Below are 19,572 nucleotides of genomic sequence, written 5' to 3' on the forward strand. Positions count from 1 at the left end.
ACATTTCAAAATAACAGTGTCTCCCATAAGGCAGAATATCCAAGAAGTGGTCAAATTGTGTTCAGCAGCTGTGTGAGAGCTGCTGATAAGACATAGCAGAGGCAGAAAGACACCTACCAGCTGTTTCCCTCTCCTGATCAAAGATGGTTTCAATTGAGGTTATCAAAACTTTCTGGGAAAGATTAAAGTGTGAGCTGAAGGAAACACAAGGAAAAGCCCTTAGTGCTTTAAGAACAGATGTCCTGCTCTTTAACGCTTCATGTTTTCACTTCACCCTGAAAACTGAGAAAAACATTGCATTGCTAATACGTCATGGGTAGCGGGAAATACACACAGTAGTATGCCTCTTTTTTTTAGTCACATCTGTGAGAGACAGATATGTTTGGCTGAGGACGTTAATTTGTTTCTGAACCTTTTTAATCAGATACTAGCTGTTGGCAACCAAGAGAAGAGGGAAGAGGAATGTGGGTTGATACTGAATTTTTCTAACATTAAAAATTGCCTTTTATGTACAGGTTAAGGATGAAATTTAGGATCTCAAATTTCCACGTAAAAAGGAATAGAAACTAGAAATGTAAAGCAATAGCTTAATTATTGCAGCTTATTTTCCTCAGACCAAGATGGAATGAACTGTTATCCTAATCTACTTCTTGTCCCTAACTCTGAAAATCCCAAGAGATTTCCCACAGCTGGACAAGGACAGGCCATTTGTGACAAGTTTTTAAGAAAGCCACAAGAAGCTGAACCAGCCAGGGCCATGGCTGCCAGGGCTGTTCAGCAACAGTGGTCCTGGAGCTCTCAGGGTCTACAACATTACATACAAAATCATATACCCAAGGCAGAATTTGCAAGGTTTTAATCTTCTATCAATGCAAGAGAAAAAAAAGAAAAAAAAAAAAAGGAAACATGCCACAGGTAGCTTGTCCTGAACCAACAGAGCTGGATGGTGGAAATTGCCATTGCAGTCCCACAGAGATACATCACTTATTTGCCACTCAGCAGACACCTCATTCCCCCTCTCCACCTCCTGCTCTAGCTTGGATGCACAAGGAGATAAGTTTAACTTTAGTTGAACTGTTGCCAGGAGGAACTGGGTCAACAACACCCCAGTATAATGTCACATTGCAAACGCAGGTCTAATTTCTATCCCCAGTGTCCTCTTGAGACTCCAGCCACATCACAGAGGCAGAATTTAATTGCTTTCTGCTCTTCTAATTCTGGCTATTTGGGAACTGAGATTGATTTTGCTTATTTTGGGCTGTGAAGATCCAGCATGAGGTGACATCAAGTGCAAAGGAATTTGATGTTCTAAAGCAGCTGTTGTGAGCTGTAGAGCTGCCAGCATCAGAAGCAATACTGTGAACATGCTGCTCAGGTAGGTAAGTCTTCTTCCTCTGCTCTATACAACCAAGATGTTCCTGATAGGTACTTCTGCTGTTACAATGAGTATTTTGGCTTTTTTGTGTCTTGTTTGAACATTTTCTGGATTGATTATAATGGTTTTGGTGTTTGCATCTACCAGATCTGTTTAGTAAATGTTTTTTTACTTGCAGGGACCATTAAATAAAACAAAGCAAGCAGAACACTTACTCTGGCACTTCCAATCTGCAAGACAGATGGACAGAAGGATGGTAGCTGTACCTTTGCATCAAGAAGACATAAGCAGAAATTTATTTTCTCCTATGACAAGAAGAAAAAAAGTCTCACTCTGATTGTTGTGCACTTCCTTTAAGTATCAGTGAAAATTCTAGACATAGCACAGTGTACATATTAGCTTCCTTTTATTAAGGCTGATCTTTACACCAGCTGGTATAAAGCATTCTGTTATTGTTCTATTATCACTGACTTTTCAGAAAAATATCATTTTTGAGATCCTTGGACATTTGAGACAGACGCTAAACAAAACTACATCTTTTGTTTCTTGACAGTGATGGTAAATTTGACAAGTTCATAAAAGGCCCCCCACTAATGGTGAGACAGTTAAGAGAATAGGCTAATTCTTAGCTCATGTCAAGGAAAAACTGGAGGAATTTGGTTAACTGAGGCAATGAGACATCTTTGACAGGCTTCAAACTTTTCTATATAAACCAGAAGGAACATATATTTCACATATAGTGAAAGAGATGGGAAATTTATTTAGTAAACAGGCAAAGGTTCTAGTAAGAATTAATAAATTGCTTAATGAAAACTGGAAGTCTGTGGACTGGTATTTGGAACAAGTGAAGCAGCTTGAGCAAACTAAGGGAGAGATGTTATATCTCATGTCTAATGAATAAATGCAGCTGCATAAACTTTCACTCACTCTGTACATGTGAACTCTGTTGGGAGTTCCTCTACAAATGTCGGAATGTAAAGTATACTTCATCTGAATTATGATGACCCAAGTCATACAACCATGAGATTGTGTCTTTATTGCTAGCTCGCTTTTAAAAACTACTGATCAGAACATATTTTTGATTTGGTAAATGGATATCTATTGCAATAAATGTAACAACTTTCATTGCAGAAAAAACCCAATCTTCTTGCACTTCACTGTTACTAGATGACTATTGTTAGGCCAAACATACTTTACAGAGCAAGAAGAGGGGTTTTTTGGCTAACCTGGTTTCCACTCTCCTTATTTGAAATGAAGAAGTTCATCGGTATCTCAAAAAATATGTTGATTAAAGGTATCATATATTTTAAATTTATATAAATTTGGGACTCATAGTCTGGAAATTACTCAGATACAATTTCAGTGGCTACGTTTGGATGATGTATGTACCTACTAAAATATGAGATCAAATTAAATTGTAAGGCAGGATGAAGACAGTAATTATCCCGCAGGAACATAAAAGAGGTATAAAAATCCGATTTTAAATCAATCATCAATGATCATGCACAAGTCATTCAGATCATGTTTAAATTCCAAGATTGCCTGAAGAAATAGGACACTTCCCACACAGCACGAATGTTCATGACCTCTGGAGAGAAAATTTCAGAGTATTCATTAATTTTAAAGGTGCTGGTTAAAGCAGAATTATTCTTGTGTGTAAGATAAAGTCATATGAAAAGCTATTAAGAACCTCCTGCAGGTTGGGTTTTCAAGCGAAGTTATTACATATGGTTACTTTACTAATAATTTGTATGTGGAGACTTAAATTTCAAAATGTTTAAGCCACAACTATGGATATTACTCCTCTCCCACTGATACATTTTATCACCAGGATTTATGAGGAATTACAGTTTAGTTCTATGTGCAGCATTTGAATAAAACATCTTTTCCATACAGTTTAGGTCCCATTTTGAAGGAGTTTAGATCTGTCTGGCATTATTAAGATTGGAATTTTGATTAAAATACATAAATCTATTTTTATTTACAGAAGGAGTATATAAATTTGGTCTCAAAAAGTGTATAAAATTCTCTGATCTTATTTCCAAAATAAGGATTTTTGGATAGAGGACACCAATTCATAAATGCCACTTGATACAAAGTAATCAACACCTGAAAGAGAAGACAACTTCTGAAATAAATGTTTTAATTATGGACTTGCAGGCTTTCCACTTTTGCATAAAGCAGGAAAATATTATCAGACAGAAGTCAGGGTGGGCAGAAGTTTTCCAAAAGCCAGATGATGATGCCCACCTTCCTTAAAGGAAAGGAATTGTTCTGAAGTTCAGATCATGATGATGCACATATGTTCAGAGAGGATGAGGATGCAGTTGGAGCTTTAAATTTTGCTTTCATCATGTCAATTTTCTTTACCATTAGAGAGGAGACAAATATTAAAGTCAGATTCTCTTCTTGTATTACATTTTGAAAGATTTATTTACCATACCAACACACACCTGGTGCTTCTGTCTCCATCTCGTCTTTGAGGCTAATTACCTAAGTGCATTGGCCTTGCTACATTGCTGGTTTTGATTAAGCCAATGATGTAGCGGATACCCTATCTACCTAAATGCAAAACCTTCAATTTTCTTATAACTGACCTGTGTTCCACTGTTCTCCAACTGCAAAAATGCACTTTGCTTTTGTCACCCTTTTCTCATTAGCATGCTGAATGATTCCTATATATCATCCCTGCAGCAAGCCTTTCTCTGTAATTATTTGTTCCCAGGCAGTAGCTTAGAATAAGGAACTATATTGATCCCTATACAAATTGCTCCAGCAAAATAAATCAATTTATTTATATAGGAGTTAACAGGTATAATCTCATAATGGATTAATAGATGCGTTACATATGTCTGTGCAGTTAATTGTGTGTCAAAGACATTCTGATTTGCATATTATACAAACATTGCATTAATATGTTATGCAGACATTTTCAAACAATAATAGTCAGGGGTTAATGTGGTAAAAAAAATCCTAAAGATTATTCTATTTAGTAATTGCATATCACATGTCCTCCAAAAATGCAGCAGCAGTTTGTGAATGTGGAAATTCAATCCTGAAACCCAGCTGTTGTATTTGGAATAGAGGGGTTTTTTTATATTGCTTAGTGAATGGAAAACATCAAATCTGGAAGAAACCATTAGTTGAGCAAACAAAAACCAGACTCTACTGCAGACTAAGCTGTCTCTTTCTTACTATGTGCTCTGTAAATACGAACTCTAATTATTAGCATTTAGGAATCAGTGATGTCTGCCACACAGCATCCCATGTGTTATAACCTAATTAAAAATGAATGGTCCCTTAACACATTAACACTTGGCCTTTAAATGTTTTCAAGAGGTGTTTTCTCCTCTTAGTGCTCTGAGAGGCAATCAAGAGCTTCTTTTTCTCTTCAGTTACTATCTTTTCATCCTTTCCAGGAACATACAATTGGCAAAATGTTTACATCCTGTTGCAGCAATAAGACAAATTATTTTCCATGTGCTAAGGTGTTTTGAACTTAGATATGATGCCTATAAGATCTCCAAGGAAACACTAAGTTCAAATCTATACTTTAACTAAAATAATATTTCAGTGCAGTTATTTGGGCCACAAAATTAAATTTTCTCTACCACTGGTCATTATTCTTTCGGATCTGTAGACTCACTGTGCCCAGTGGCCTCGACCAAAATCTACTTGGATAATTGCCTCACTTTGTAGTTCTAGTTGGATGGATAATCTTCATTTTCTGTTTTGTTGTATTCAGCTTCTCTGCTGTAGTTTCTGTTGGCAGAGGACACTTTACACCAAAAGTACATCTATTTCAATGTACATATGTTTGCAAAGTAAAGTTCTTTGGGAATCTCATGCCTTGAAAATCTTTATCTAATGTTACAGTCTTTCATTATTTTCTGAAATACAAAAACTAAAAGGTCTTTTTTTTTTTAATCTGATACAGAATAATAAATACTAGTCATTTATCTTGAGTAAGCTGCTTGTTCATCTTTCATATTTATTTTTTTTTTCTGGAATAAAAAAAGCAGAATAAAAGCACCTAAAATTTCTTAGGACATTTAGTACACGATGTGCAGACCTACCAGGTGTTAATGCTTACTCCTGCTAACAGAAGTAATTACGTTTATGCAGACGATTTTTACATTCTTCTGGACCGATGGTAGTGGTCATTCAAACACCGTAATTAACTGGTAAATGAGCCTACTAGCTTGCCAATGATTAATAGTGTTATTTATCTCACAACAATCAGATAAAAATGGGCAATATGAATTTGTTTTATGCGTTCCAGTCATCAGCTCAAAGAATAACTTATGAAGCCTTTTACTCCTTATGTCTTCCAAGAAAGCTGTGCAGCTGAACAGATTACGTCTACAGAACAAGCCATTAACTGTTGCAATATCATTGCTGCCAAAAGTTTGTTGAAGAGCATCTGCCCAAGAAGCAATGACTTAACTTGAGGACAAGTGGTACAAAGGCCCTAGGGGACCTCTGATCTGCTTGTGATGTTACTTTATCCCTAACTGACAGCTCTTGGTGTGTATGTGGTAGGAAGGGAGTTTCATTTTGAAGACTTGAAAAGTGAGCCATGTAAAAGGTAGGAAAGTAAGGAAAGACATGGATCTGTTGGAGTGAGTCAAGAGGATGGCCACAAAGATGATCAGAGGGCTGCAGCACCTCTCCTGGGAAGACAGGCTGAGAGAATTAGGGCTGTTCAGCCTGCAGAAAATAAGGCTCTAGAGAGACTTAATTTCAGCCTTTCAGTATTTAAAGATGGCTTATAAGATGTAACAAATATTTCAGCAAGGCCTGTAGCAATAGAACAAGGGGTAATGGTTGTAAACTAAAAAGTGTAGACTTAACTAGATATAAGGAAGAAATATTTTACAATAAGCTTGGTGAAACACTGGAACAGGATGCCTAGAAATGTGGTACATAACTCATCCCTGGAAACATTCAAGACCAGGTTGAACAGGGCTATGAGCAACCTAATCTGTTTGAAGATGTCCGTGTTCATTGCAGGGGGGTGGACTAGATGACCTTTAAAGGTCTTTTCCAACCCAAACCATTCTATGATTCAACAGACACTATAACTCTAGAGAGCCACTGGGAAGAAAAAAAAATTAAAAAGAGGAATTAAAAAAGAGGAAGAAAAAATAAGAAAGCCACTTACAGAATGTTGCGGTTTAAGCCCAGCTGGCAACCAAGAACCATGCAGCCACTTGCTCACTCCTCCCTTCCCCTTCCTTAAGTGGGATGGGGAGGAGAATTGAAAGAATATAAAACCCACTGGCTGAGATAAGAAAACAGTTTAATAACTGAAGTACAATATAATAGTACTACTACTAATGATAAGGGAAATAACAAGCAGAGAGATATAAAACTAAAAGGGGAATGAACCCAAAACAAACAATAAAATACCAGTGATGCACAATACAATTGCTCACCACCTGCCAACCAATGCCCAGTCCGACCCCAGCAGCGCTCAGCCCCTTCCAGGTAACTCCCCCCATTTATACACTGGCTATGATGTGCTGTGGTATGGAATAGCCCTTTGGCCAGTTTGGGTCAGGCATCCTGCCTCTGCTTCCTCCTGGCTTCACGTGCCCTCCTCAATGGCAGAGCATGAGACTGAGAAGTACTTGATCAGGGCAAGTGCTACTGAGCAACAACCAGATCATCGGTGTGTTATCAGAATTACTCTCAGTCTAAATCCAAACCACAGCACTGCACCAGCTACTGGGAAGAAAATAAACTCTATCCCAGCTGAAACCAGGACACAGAAACTTAAAAGTTTACACAGCATAAGAATATTACCAGAAGGCAAAATGTTGTTAATACAGGAAAATAGACCTAGTGGTATAGCTAGGATAGTTACTTTCAACAGTCTAGCCCCTAAAAGCAATCTGGTGCTGTGACAGCAAAATTATGAATTTAGTGAGCAGCACTCTTTCTTTTATGCCTATATTACACTAGTAGTATACTGGAGAAGATGCTGCAGCCTGGAGGAATGCTAGAGCTGAGATCCTGTATGAAAACCATATTACCAATAAGAAACCCAGTCTTGCAGCCGAATTTGGTGTGCTTAGCTGTAGAGAATTTTGTAAGTACTATTTTCCAGTTTGAAACAAAAAGGCTTTTTTTCCTTCAGGGATTTCTCATAAAAAGCATTCCTCTGAGACTTTTCTAAAGCAAAGTGATTTGTGTATGATCTAGTACCTGAAGAATTCAAAAGGAACGCTATCTTTTTAATGCTTGGGCATGGGTTGTTTAGTTTTGTCATATTTTTTGTTGTTGTTGTTTCTGGTTTTTGTTTTGTTTAAACTCAAAAGAATATCTCTGCATGGCCTTAAGACTGCTGACAAACACTGTAACAACCACCTACAGCTACTACAGCTTCCTTTTTACACGAGTGGAGATATCAGTATGTGATGTATACAGGGTAAACTGACAGACAGAAGTCAGTTTCTAATCCAGTCTCTAGAAATATCTGACATAACTAAGCAAAGATTTTTCAGTACTTTTCCTAACTGTTTGGTGTGCTTCATTATGTAATTGGCATATGTTCACCCTGAGAAGACTGGCTGTGTATAAACTAGTTTTCATTCAAAATTAGTACAATAGATTGCACTATAATAAATCATAATTGACATCAGAAATAGCACAGTAAAAAAATGTCCAAAATATAATATTAAGCATATAAAAATTCTAGCTAAAAATCACCTGCTTTGGTAAACAAAAAAAGTTGTATCTCCTGACTTTCACTCCACCAAACTGGGGAAAAATCCCCAAATCACCACCACCCTATTAAAAACAAAAATTAAAAAAATAAATCAAGCATTGAAAGGGAACAGTTTCATTTCAACAATGGGATATTTAGTCATCTCCTTTTCCTTTAGTCCACTAGAGCTATCCAAAGATAAACACGCATGTTTCATCTCATATTAATTACTTCATTTGCATACAGAGCTACTTAACAGATTTGTGTTCAACCACCAGACTATCCATCAAGCCATTTTGATACATTGAAATAAAGGATATTGACATATCCTCATCCCTTCAAGAAAATATGTTTAAAGTTGCAGTAGGAAAAATATCACATCTTAGCAATATAATGAGCTAATAAAATTATAGATAATGAGCAGGAATTTTCAGACTGCAATCATGACGTTCTCTAATTCTCCCAAAGGCTGAGAAAAATTAGATTCCCCTGGCCAAAAAAAATCCCACTCATTCAGATCACGTGTATAACTTGAATGCTTTATGGTGGATGGGATGTCTTTTTTAAGTAAGAGGTGACATGCCCAAACAGAAATATTATTTTCAGGTGCGTGTGGTTTCTGCAGTGACAAGTTTTGCTGGAACTTGTATCGGTAGCAGGGATTTGCCACTACCAAAAATAAAAGGCTGAAACAGAAAACAAAGTTCATCAGAGAAGATCCTAAATACAACTTTCTCATATAATCTTCAGAACCACCTGCAGTCAGATCACACTCTCACACCTTACTACAATGAAGAACAATATGAAAAATATGTAATTTCAAACAAGACAGCCTGCCTTGCTGTCACCCTTCCACTACGAGCAAAGCAGTCTGTGCCTGCTGCTCCCTGACACATGAAGTGGGTATTCAATTTTACAAGCAGCTGGAAGAACTATTTGAGAAACTGCTTATTAAAATGCAGGATCACCCCCTCCCCAGCACACACTTCTGTCTCTGTTCTTTGCCTTTTACTCTAATTCCAGCTTCAGCATAAGCTTCCCATTAATGCAAGTATACCTTCAAAAGCCAAAACACAGATTGATTCTTGCCTTTTTATGGTGCCACTGTATAGCACAGTAACTTCTAGAGTACAGCCATCATTTATTCACACTGACCTTCAGTTACACAATGAACTACAAGCTTTGTACATTTTTAATAGGGGGAAAAAAGCTTTTAAAGTGGCCATTTAGCTGCAATTTACATTTTTTTAGCATTTGAGAGTTTTGTATTTTTTCTTTCTTAGAGGTTAAGTGATGGGAAGAAATATAAATCAAACTACCATTTAGACACTGCTCATGCTGCAGAATAGCATTTTGCAATGAGAGAGGTTATTTTGTGATTTGTATTAAGATCCAGCAAATACATTTGATTGTATGGGATAGGCTATGTAGATAAAAATACTGTGACCAGTTTACAGAGTAGATACAAGTATATACGTGAATGTTTATCACATGACAAAATCTTGCCTACAAAAGTGCTACTTCAATTTCAAAGTAAATTTCAAATATCCCTCAGAAAAATTTTAATGCTAGTTTTCTAGCATAGTCACTTAATATTTTAATAATTTAAAACCTAAAGCTTTTAAGCCGCAATCAGTCACATAGTACTTTAGCAAACCAAGAAACAAATAAAGGAGAAGGTCAGAAGAAAGCATGGGAAAGCTAAAATTACAAAGGAAACAGCTGTTATGACAGATCTGTAAGACTAAAACATGGGTGAGTTTTTTCTGTCATTCATGCACTGTATGACCTGCATCATTATATAACTAACATGACCTACTGACCCTACTGAGTTGGATTGCAAGAAGGTGCTCTGGTTTAAGCACCATGGATTAGTTTTCTATATAATTTACACATAAATTTCTAACCAGAAAAATTCAAGCTACATAATCACTCATTATCATAATAGAATACACATGGACAATATATTTATATGTATGCATAGAACAAATGGTTGACGACGACTGCGTTATTTGTCATGTAAAGGCACTGCTAAGATTTAAAAAAAAAAAAAAGTTGTTTATCCAGTAGTATATGAAATGGTCATTTCACTGAATCCAATGGAATATCTGTCATGGTTTAAGCCCAGCCAGTATCTCAGAACCATGCAGCCGCTCACTCACTCCTCCCTCTTCTTCCTCCCCCCGCTCTTGGAGGGATGGGGAGGAGAATCGAAAGAATGTAAACCCCACAGGTTGAGATAAGAACAGACCAGCAACTAAGGTATAATACAAACCACTAGGAAAGCATACAATTGCTCACCACCCGCTGTCCAATACCCAGACCAAGCGGCAATCTAGGCCTTCCCGGTGATTTCCCCCAGTTTATACACAGGGCATGACGTGCTGTGGTATGGAATACCCCTTTGGCCAGTTTGGGTCAGGTGTCCTGTCTCTGCTTCCTCCCAGCTTCCCAAGCCCTCCTCACTGGCAGAGCATGAGACTAAAAGTCCTTAATCAGAGTAAACATTACTTAGCAACAACTAAAAACATCGGTGTTATCAGTGTTGTTCCCAGGCTGAAAGTCAAAACCACAGCACTGCACCAGCTACTAAGAAGGAGAAAAATGACTGCTGTAGCTGAACCCAGGACAATATCAAACTATGACACTTTTTCAGCACACAAGACATGCTTGCTTTTGGACAGGGCTTAAATATTTGGCACCGCTGAAACAATTACTGCACATTTTTGCCAGTGACAATGTTTCTATCACTATTGGAAGGCTTTTGTATTTGTGTAAGCTCCTTCTGATGACTGAGGTAAAAATCTGGCTTTTGTTTACCTTACAGATTCAGGATAGCCAAGCCAACGTGAAAGTAAGAGCATATTCTGACTTCTTTCATTTACATCTTACATGTATTTGTTGGCTATTTATGATATCTGTGAATATAACTTTTCAATAACATTCCTGTGCAAACAACAAAGAAATAATTTTACTAATATTCCCTGGGATATATCTGTGTCTATTTCTATATTTTATAAGGAAAAGTTCAGCTACACAGACATTTTGGGTTTAATCACAGCAAAGTGTTAAGAAATTCATACTTGATTAGTTGAGATATGTAGCTATTCCTAAGCTCTCAGACATCTGAGAGCAGATTGTGTGTCTAACAAAGAGCTGGGATGCTGCTAAATGCTGAACCTGGGAGCAACCTTGGGTCCTTCAGCAGAGATACAGAGATACAGCTGCCACAAAACAAGCCCAGGCTGTACATTTTGGTAGTTTGTCTTCTCATTCTTAGTGCTACTTGTGTGTTTTAATACCTTTCTCCGTCTCTGCTTGGCAGCAAACAACATGTTTTGCAGCTGATTTCCTCCATATGAATAATGCCTGCAGTATCAGCCCCACCACCACAAAGCAGCAGTGTTTTGAGCATGCAGAGTATTCTTGGTGGTGAGTTTAAATGAGCAAGTATAAAGAAGAAATGTTTGTGAGAAAGATTTTCAATTAGGTACATTTTTAACATAAGAAATTATGTTAAATGATCAGACAATACATTCTCTGATCACCTCTCTCGCACAGAAAGTGAGACTTGAGTCCTTTGTAAGGCACCAGTGTCAGTTTAAGTGCCACCAGCCCTATTTTCAATGCACTCACAACATCCTGAGCCTCTCAGACTTGCCCGAGGCAGCTTCTTCTGTCTATCTGTGCTCCTTAGCTAATTCCAGGGCTCAAGTTTGTGAGCCAAATGATTGTGCCAAGGAAGCTCTACTGAGACAAAAGTCTGCATAACCGCATACTTAACCTGACAACATTGTCTAATGGAAATCCGCTAATCGCTACTATCTTCCTCGATATAACTCCAGCACATTCTGTTTTACCATCTTGAACTTCGGCTTCTGAAAAACTGCCATAGCATTTCATAGCTTGAGAGAGAGGATGCCAAGCACCTGGAAAGGAACTATACTTAGCAGCCCCAGACACTAAGGTGATTGGTCTTTCCTTGGTCAGCTGCTCCACTGCTAACTTACAGAAGATAGTGGTAAGTTGTTAGCAGTGGAGGGTGAAATCAGCTTTCCCACATATATCAGTTCAAAAAATCTTTCTTGATACAATATCACATTAGGAATTTATTATATTCATGAAAGGACTTAATGACCTGAGAAATTTTGATTTATTTTGGAGACCTATATGAGAACAAGTGTACTAGAACTTATTTGAGATTGAGATTTATTGTTTCATAAGTAATTTGAAATGTTCGTGTATAGCCTGAATACTTACCAGCCATGGCAGCTTTCTTTTCAATGGCAGAATGTCATAAGTTACGACTTTTAATTATAAATACACGTATGCACATACATACATAATTTATATTTATGCAAATCTAATTACCTGTTCATAAGTTAACATGAAGTTTTTGAAGTGACTGATTTGATTCTAGTCCAAAGTCTTTCATGTTAACATATTAAGAATTGTTCATTTAGAATGTGTTGTTGGGTTATTAAATTTTTAAACAATAGCCTTAGAAATGCTTCAAGAAATAAAAAATTAATTTTTAAGTGCTAGGCGTTTTAACAAATAGCAGTTACACATTATTATTAAAATAATTTCTTTTTAGAAATCTCAGTAAATTCTGAATCAAGCAAGAAATTATTCCACAGAGTTCAGCTTACAAAAATGACTATTTTGTAATATAATGTAGATCAGATTCCAGAGTTTCAACCAAATAAAATCTTTCCAATGTCAATGCAAGAGATGATAGATACAGTTGTTCATGGCACAGACTTAAAATCCAAAAAGCTCCAATTGCTTCTCCTTCATTTAGAGCACGTACAAGTTCAGAGTATTCACAGATCTGGCTGTAGAAGAGACTATACAGACACTGCACATGGTTTAGCTTCAAAACTTTTTCTTATTCAGTGAATATGAAAAAGAAATGAGTGTACAGGATTGCTGTTGTGGTGCCTTTTTCTTTGTACTTTTTCTTGATCAAGTAAAAAGTATTAAATCAACAAAACCCAAAAAAGAGTATTAAATCATCAAAAAAGTATTTCTTTATTCCTTTGGTTGTAAAGCTTTTTGCTACATACGGTGTTGATATATTCGAAGCTATTATGGTAAACTAGCAACTATGAAAACATAGCATCAAATATTTGCTTTGTTGATTTATGTCAGGATATTTATAATAGCCCCATAAGATATATTGGTGTATTATCATTATGAAGACCTATATTTTTGTACGGTTAATCAACTTTGGTATCAACACATAACTGACCAGATATTATTTGTCACCTATTACCAACTAAGCAATTATACTGGTTCGATATTAAAAACTATGAGATTTCTCATCATATGGATGATAAATTACAGTTAAAGAAAACACAGAACAGACAGCAGACATACTTGATTTTCAGGAGACCTTCTGGACTGATAAAAGTACAATAAATCATGCACTATTAATTTAATCAAATTTGTCCTTCATGTCACTTTAAAGTTATGACTTTAAGGAATAAAAACCTCCTGTTCAATAATGATAAATAATCACAAATGAGAATGACTGTTTCTGCATTTAGCACATTCACTGAAGAACTAGCCATTGCAAAATACCATCCAGCATCTAAAGCAAATAAGCCTTTTCTAATGAGGCAATGTGGATGCCAGATGGAATAAATACAGACAATATGATAGGAAGGTATTTATCAGGTCTGAAAAGCCCAGAAAAATCAATGTATTATAGACATCCATACTATTCTGAAAACATCTATATTAGAAATATAATTGGTTGGATCCACAAGACATTTAAATTTATATCAGGCAAATGTACTTTTCAAAAAAATCTTTTTCTAGGGTTAATGCCTTCCTCCATTTGCTATGATCTTGATAAAAATCATGCTATATGTTTGATCCCAGGTTGCTCATCTTTATTTCTTCAATGCATGAGAAAATTGAAAACCAACAAAATAATTTAATGGTAAGATCAACAGATAACTGATTACTATCAAATGCTTATCACTTCTGATTTTCAATTCTGCAATAAACATTAAGATTTGTATGACTGCAAAGGACATAACTTCATAAGTGAAGCAGGAAAACAATTTTCCATTTATTATCTGATGTCTAGAATGCCTCGATTTCTAAACAAAATTTAAAAGGAATTGTTTATTTCAAGTGAGAGACAGCTTGCATCTTTGTTCTGCATGCCTCTCTAATGTTCATAAATAAAACTCTGAGCTTTTGTAAACCAGGATTCAAGATGTTACTAATGATTTTTAAAGAAAATAAAGACAGGCTTCTCCTAACAAAAAGCTATATAAACAAAGTTTCAGATCTGGAGTTTCAGTGTGTACCTGTTGAGTTCTTTAGAGAATGACTTGACAGATTACAAAAAAAACGAAAACAAGACAACATAACACAAAAAAGCCCCCCCCCCAAAAAAAAAATAAAAGGCAAAAAAAATCCTGACAAAAAACAAACAAGCAAGAAAAAGAAAAATCTAACACAGAGACACAGAGAACTATTCTTATGAAAACTGGAGTTAGTACTGGAAATAAAGCTTCACTCCTTGTACAAGGTTAGAAAGATATTCCAGCAAGAAAGGATAACTGCTTGTCTTTGCCTTCTTCCCAAGAATTTACCCGAGAAATACAATACTATTAAATTCCTTTTAAAATTATTTATTAATCAAAAAAAACCCCTGTGACAATCTAGCACAAAATTGTTTTCAGATGTTTCTTTACCACCCTTGTAACACAGCAAAATTGAGCTGAGGAATCCCAAGAGCCATATTCTTAGCTCGGGTGCCTGAGTGTGGTAGGATGAATAAATGTCACTTGATTCAAGCCATTGCATTTCTGTGTGGCACACCGCAGGGTGTAGTTTTACAGTACACATGGTACTAGAGTACCTCACTGCTAAATAAATGTTAAAATTTAGTCCTAGATTTTCATGTGTCTGACCCTTCAGACTAATAATGTTGTGAAATATCCAGCTCAATGTTAAGGTTCTTTTTTTTCCACTTTTATTTTCCTCATGTAGCTACTACCAAATAAATGTTAATTTGGTAACAGCTATTAAAAAAGCCCCAAAACCTGATGAAATGGCTATAAACAGTTATTGCAGTGGAGCATTTAGTTTTTAATTGGATGATTCAAGGAACAGTGTGATGTAGTGATGCAGAGATCTCATCTAACTACTACTTTGCCTCTATTTTAAATGTGAAGCTACTGAACTTAAGACAAGACACTTCTAATTCCTTTAGGTAAAATTTATTATTTGATTATTTCAAGTCTAAGGGAGGACTAGGGATAAAATCATGGAATAGTAAGCAATGAAAAGGTTAAAGAAGATATTTCTGAGATATTAAATCTGTACAAATGTTACTTTTGTACATGATTTCTGAATTCAAATAATAACAAAAGGTCAAACAGGAGAAAATTTTTCTATGGCAGAAACCTTGGACTACATGGGAATCTCTATAATGTGTAAGTCACTGACTTTATGAAAACTACAAAGATATATTCTAAATGTGCTAGCAGATGTTGAAGACAAACACCAATAGGGTTAAAAAACCAAAACCAACCACAAAATATTAACCGGGTCTGCTTTAAGAACAGGATTAAACTGTGCAAAGAAAGGCAAAGGTAACCAGTGCAGTTGTACTAAGAACTGCAGTTAAAAGAAGCAATGCCAGTCTGCTAATAGAGCACAGCTCTGCAGCCTTAAGCCTGATACATCATATTTAGCGCATTCTGTTCCTTTGTCCCCAAGATGAGCAGTTGTTCATATTTATACTAACAGCATGCATAAAAATGTACTTATGCACAACTGAAACAGCTACCCCATTCATGTTTTTTCTTAATCTACAACTGTAATCATTACATTTATGAAGATGCTAAAATACTGCAGAAGAGCAATCTATCTACTTATAAATGGATTACGTATTCTGAAAGAATACAAGCTATTCAGCCTATTGCTTGACCTGCAGTAGCATTACCAGCATAAATGAGAGAAGGGACCCAGATGGGTCTCACTATTTCTAACATTTTACTCTTACTGTTCAAACAGTAGAAAGAACAGTAGCTAAGATTGATTTGATTTTCAATCAAAGGGAGTGGACCTTGCATTCAAGTAGAACCTTAAATAACACTGTAAGCAACTTTTCAACATGAGTTTGGAAGGGGACAAATCTTAAGTCCTACCCCAGAACCCTACCATACACCTGACCTATTTTTCATCTTAAACTGGATTTGCTGGGAAATGCCACAGGTATCCCATGTTTGGCTTTACCTAACAAGGTGAATGTTGAATGCCTGAAGAACAGAGGTGGAAAGACAACAAATTTGAAAAGTACAAGAGATAACATACAGGGGAAAACAAATAAGTCAAGTACCAGAACAGTGAAGAAATCTTATTTATAAAACAAAGGTAGTGAAATTACATAATTCAGGTCTCTAAAATATGGCAAATGCTCTAAAACCAGTAGTAAAATATCTTATGGAAAAAAAGAATGTGCATTCTTATGTATAATCTAGAGTGGAGAAAAGTAATTTTTCTAGAGAAGGTTAATAGAAAGGGTCAATAAATGCCAACTATTGTCAGGTTGGATTTTTTCCATACCTAAAAGGAAGCTAAAGTTTCATTATCCTTTTTATAAACTATTGCAAACTACAATCAGCAGCCTTTGGATTCCCAGATTTATACTGTAACTACAGCTGGCTTTTATGCATGCTGTAATTTGTTCTTCTATCACCCATCCAGGACAAATAATCAAGAGGTTCATAAAGCCAAAGAATAACTGTCTTCATCATAGAGTTCAGTAAGCTGACAGGCAAGCTGGCAGATTATTTTTAAACACTAGGGCCATAAATATTTAAATTTGGTGGATTTATAATTTTAAAAGAAAAGACCATTAGAAGCTATGCTGTTGGAGAGATTGGTTTTCTTCTTCTTTGCTTTATAGAGCTTGATTTCATTACATAGTCTACTGATTTATTTTACATCTGAATGTATTTCAATAAAACATCTGGAAAATATAACTATAGTTCATTAAAATCTGTATATGTAGTTCACCAAGAGTCCTTCGAAAGAAATCAAGGAATCTGTTCTGTTTTTCTTTTAAGCATGCATTCCAAGTTCTTCTATATTAGTCTAACAGTTTCTGGTAGAACATGGAGATAAATAATCAAAGAACATTATTTCTAAGATTTTATTTATTTATTTTCACTACTGTATCATTAACTTATGCATTTTGTATTCTTAATTAATTTTATTCCTCACTTTTATTCCACTACCATCTTTAGCTTTTATATCCTGCTTCTACACAGAAGTTGCTGCTCAGGTACAGCAGCACAAAGTTTTGAAAGATGACAGGAACAAGTCCTTCTGGTAGAGCCAGAGGACTACAAGAAGTCCTTCATTTATGGAGCCTGACTGCAGCGCACTGGTGTACTCTAGGCTCCTTAGAGATTGTAGAAGGCAGACTTCAGTGCCAAAACCAAAGGACACAGCTGTCTTTGAACTCAGGATTTCAGGATAAATGAGGAAAAAGATTTCTTCAGAAATCCAGCTTGAGACTTGATTACATCCCACAAAAAGGCACCCACCAAAAAAGCAAAGAACATTAAAAAATTTTAAAAATAAAGAACCGCCAATAACTGTGACATCTATTCTGACTGCATACTGTTGCAAAAGGAACCCAAACATATCCTGTGTATTTGATCTAATCAGCAGTATTTGATAAAACTCACTTAAAATCTTTTAAATACTAAGTATCTTCAGCAACTATACAGTGATATAATTTCAATTGCTATTGATATCTAAAATAATTAAAGTGTGTTCCAGTACAGTTTTAGCGCATCTAAAGGAAACACGTCTGAGAACAGAAATAGTTGCTCTTTTGGTACCTAAAGATTTATCCCACAGAATATCTGTAGTTAAATACCAGCTGCCTGAGGCTCCATGCAGCCAACTGTGACACAAGGCTGACACTAAATCTTGCTTGTATGTATTCAGTAACCTGGCTTACATCCCTTCACTCAACACAAATATGACAGTAACTGATGAACTGATCCCTTCTATAATACATCAGAGGAGACTTTGCTCCAAAACAACAGACTTTATCCTCTTTCTATACCCTTTTAATATTACAGATGCCAACACAAAACATTATTTTGAAGTATTTCTCATTCTTAGTAACCTCCTTATCACCAAAATGAAGTATTTTCCACTGTTAAAAAAAAGGCCTGTGTTGCTATCTATGCATGTATAACATACATGTCTGGAGGTTTCTCAGAGTTTCTAAGGAGTCTATACGTATAAATATATCTGGCATATACAGTACATATCCTTCATTATATAATATACGAGTATCTCACAAGGTTTACATGCAATTAGGTCATCACAGGAGCTGTCTAATATAGATAAAAGAATTTGGAAACAAGGGGAAAAAAGCTGATTTGTCCAACAATGTAGTTTAGGCGAAGGCAATCAAAATATGTCTTACATCCTGGTGTTGCATTTTAGTTACTGAACAATCATCCCTTGAAAGACATTTAATTGCTCTATTCTTTGCACATTTTAATAGGTGCGGATAGAATAAATGAAAAAATCCACTTATGACTTTTCATTCTGTTTACCACCTTTTCTTTCACAAACTAAAACGATATTTCAGTGCAACAGCTCAGACATTTTTGATTCTTAGAACTGCTGACAGAAGAATGACCTCCACCATCAGCAGACATTATCACTTAAAATATGACTAGAGATTACAGCAAAGTGTAAACCTTTGTTTCTACACTGCCCTAATGAATAGAGAAACAACTAAATCCATTGACATCTGACTGAATTAATAAGGTGGAGGTCAAGCTCTCCTGAATCTGAAACTCAGTGATGGCTCCAAACAACACATAAACATAATCTTTGCACCAGTGATGCACTTTCAGTACTTGGTATATCTGAGAGAAAGCGACATGGTTTTGAATACTTACTTGTCCCTGAACAGCCTCTTTTTTTCTGAGGCCATGCTTGCTCATCTGTGTGCAGCTGCTATTGCCCAGGTTGTTCCAGCATTGAGATAGACTTTTTGCACTTCTGCTCACATTCCATGGTCTTGGTGTGAGGCATTTCCCTCAAAATAGGTGCAGATTACTTATAAGTGTATGAGTGGAGTTGGTAGAACTGTGAACTAAAATCTTAAACTGCACAAAACAGAAAACACGATCCTGTGGCTTCAAAATTATGACAGGTCTGAACACATAAGAATAAATTTAACTTTGAAATCTCAACAGAAATAAATAGGAACCATGTTCACAAATTATCTCAGCAAGTCCAAGCGCACTAACTGTGAGTTCATCTTGCCTAGGTGAGTAGATAATTTTTAGAAAACATTGGGTTTGGGATTTTTTTAAGAAATGATGCATCGTTCAGGCACTGATTCTGAACTAATAATATAGCTTAAGGCAAAAGGTTGACAAGATTTAGTAAAATTAACACTGCTTATCATAACTGT

The sequence above is a fragment of the Nestor notabilis genome, unplaced genomic scaffold (genome assembly GCF_000696875.1).
Source record: "Nestor notabilis isolate BGI_N333 unplaced genomic scaffold, ASM69687v1 scaffold5019, whole genome shotgun sequence".
NCBI classification, from domain to species: Eukaryota; Metazoa; Chordata; class Aves; order Psittaciformes; family Psittacidae; genus Nestor; species Nestor notabilis.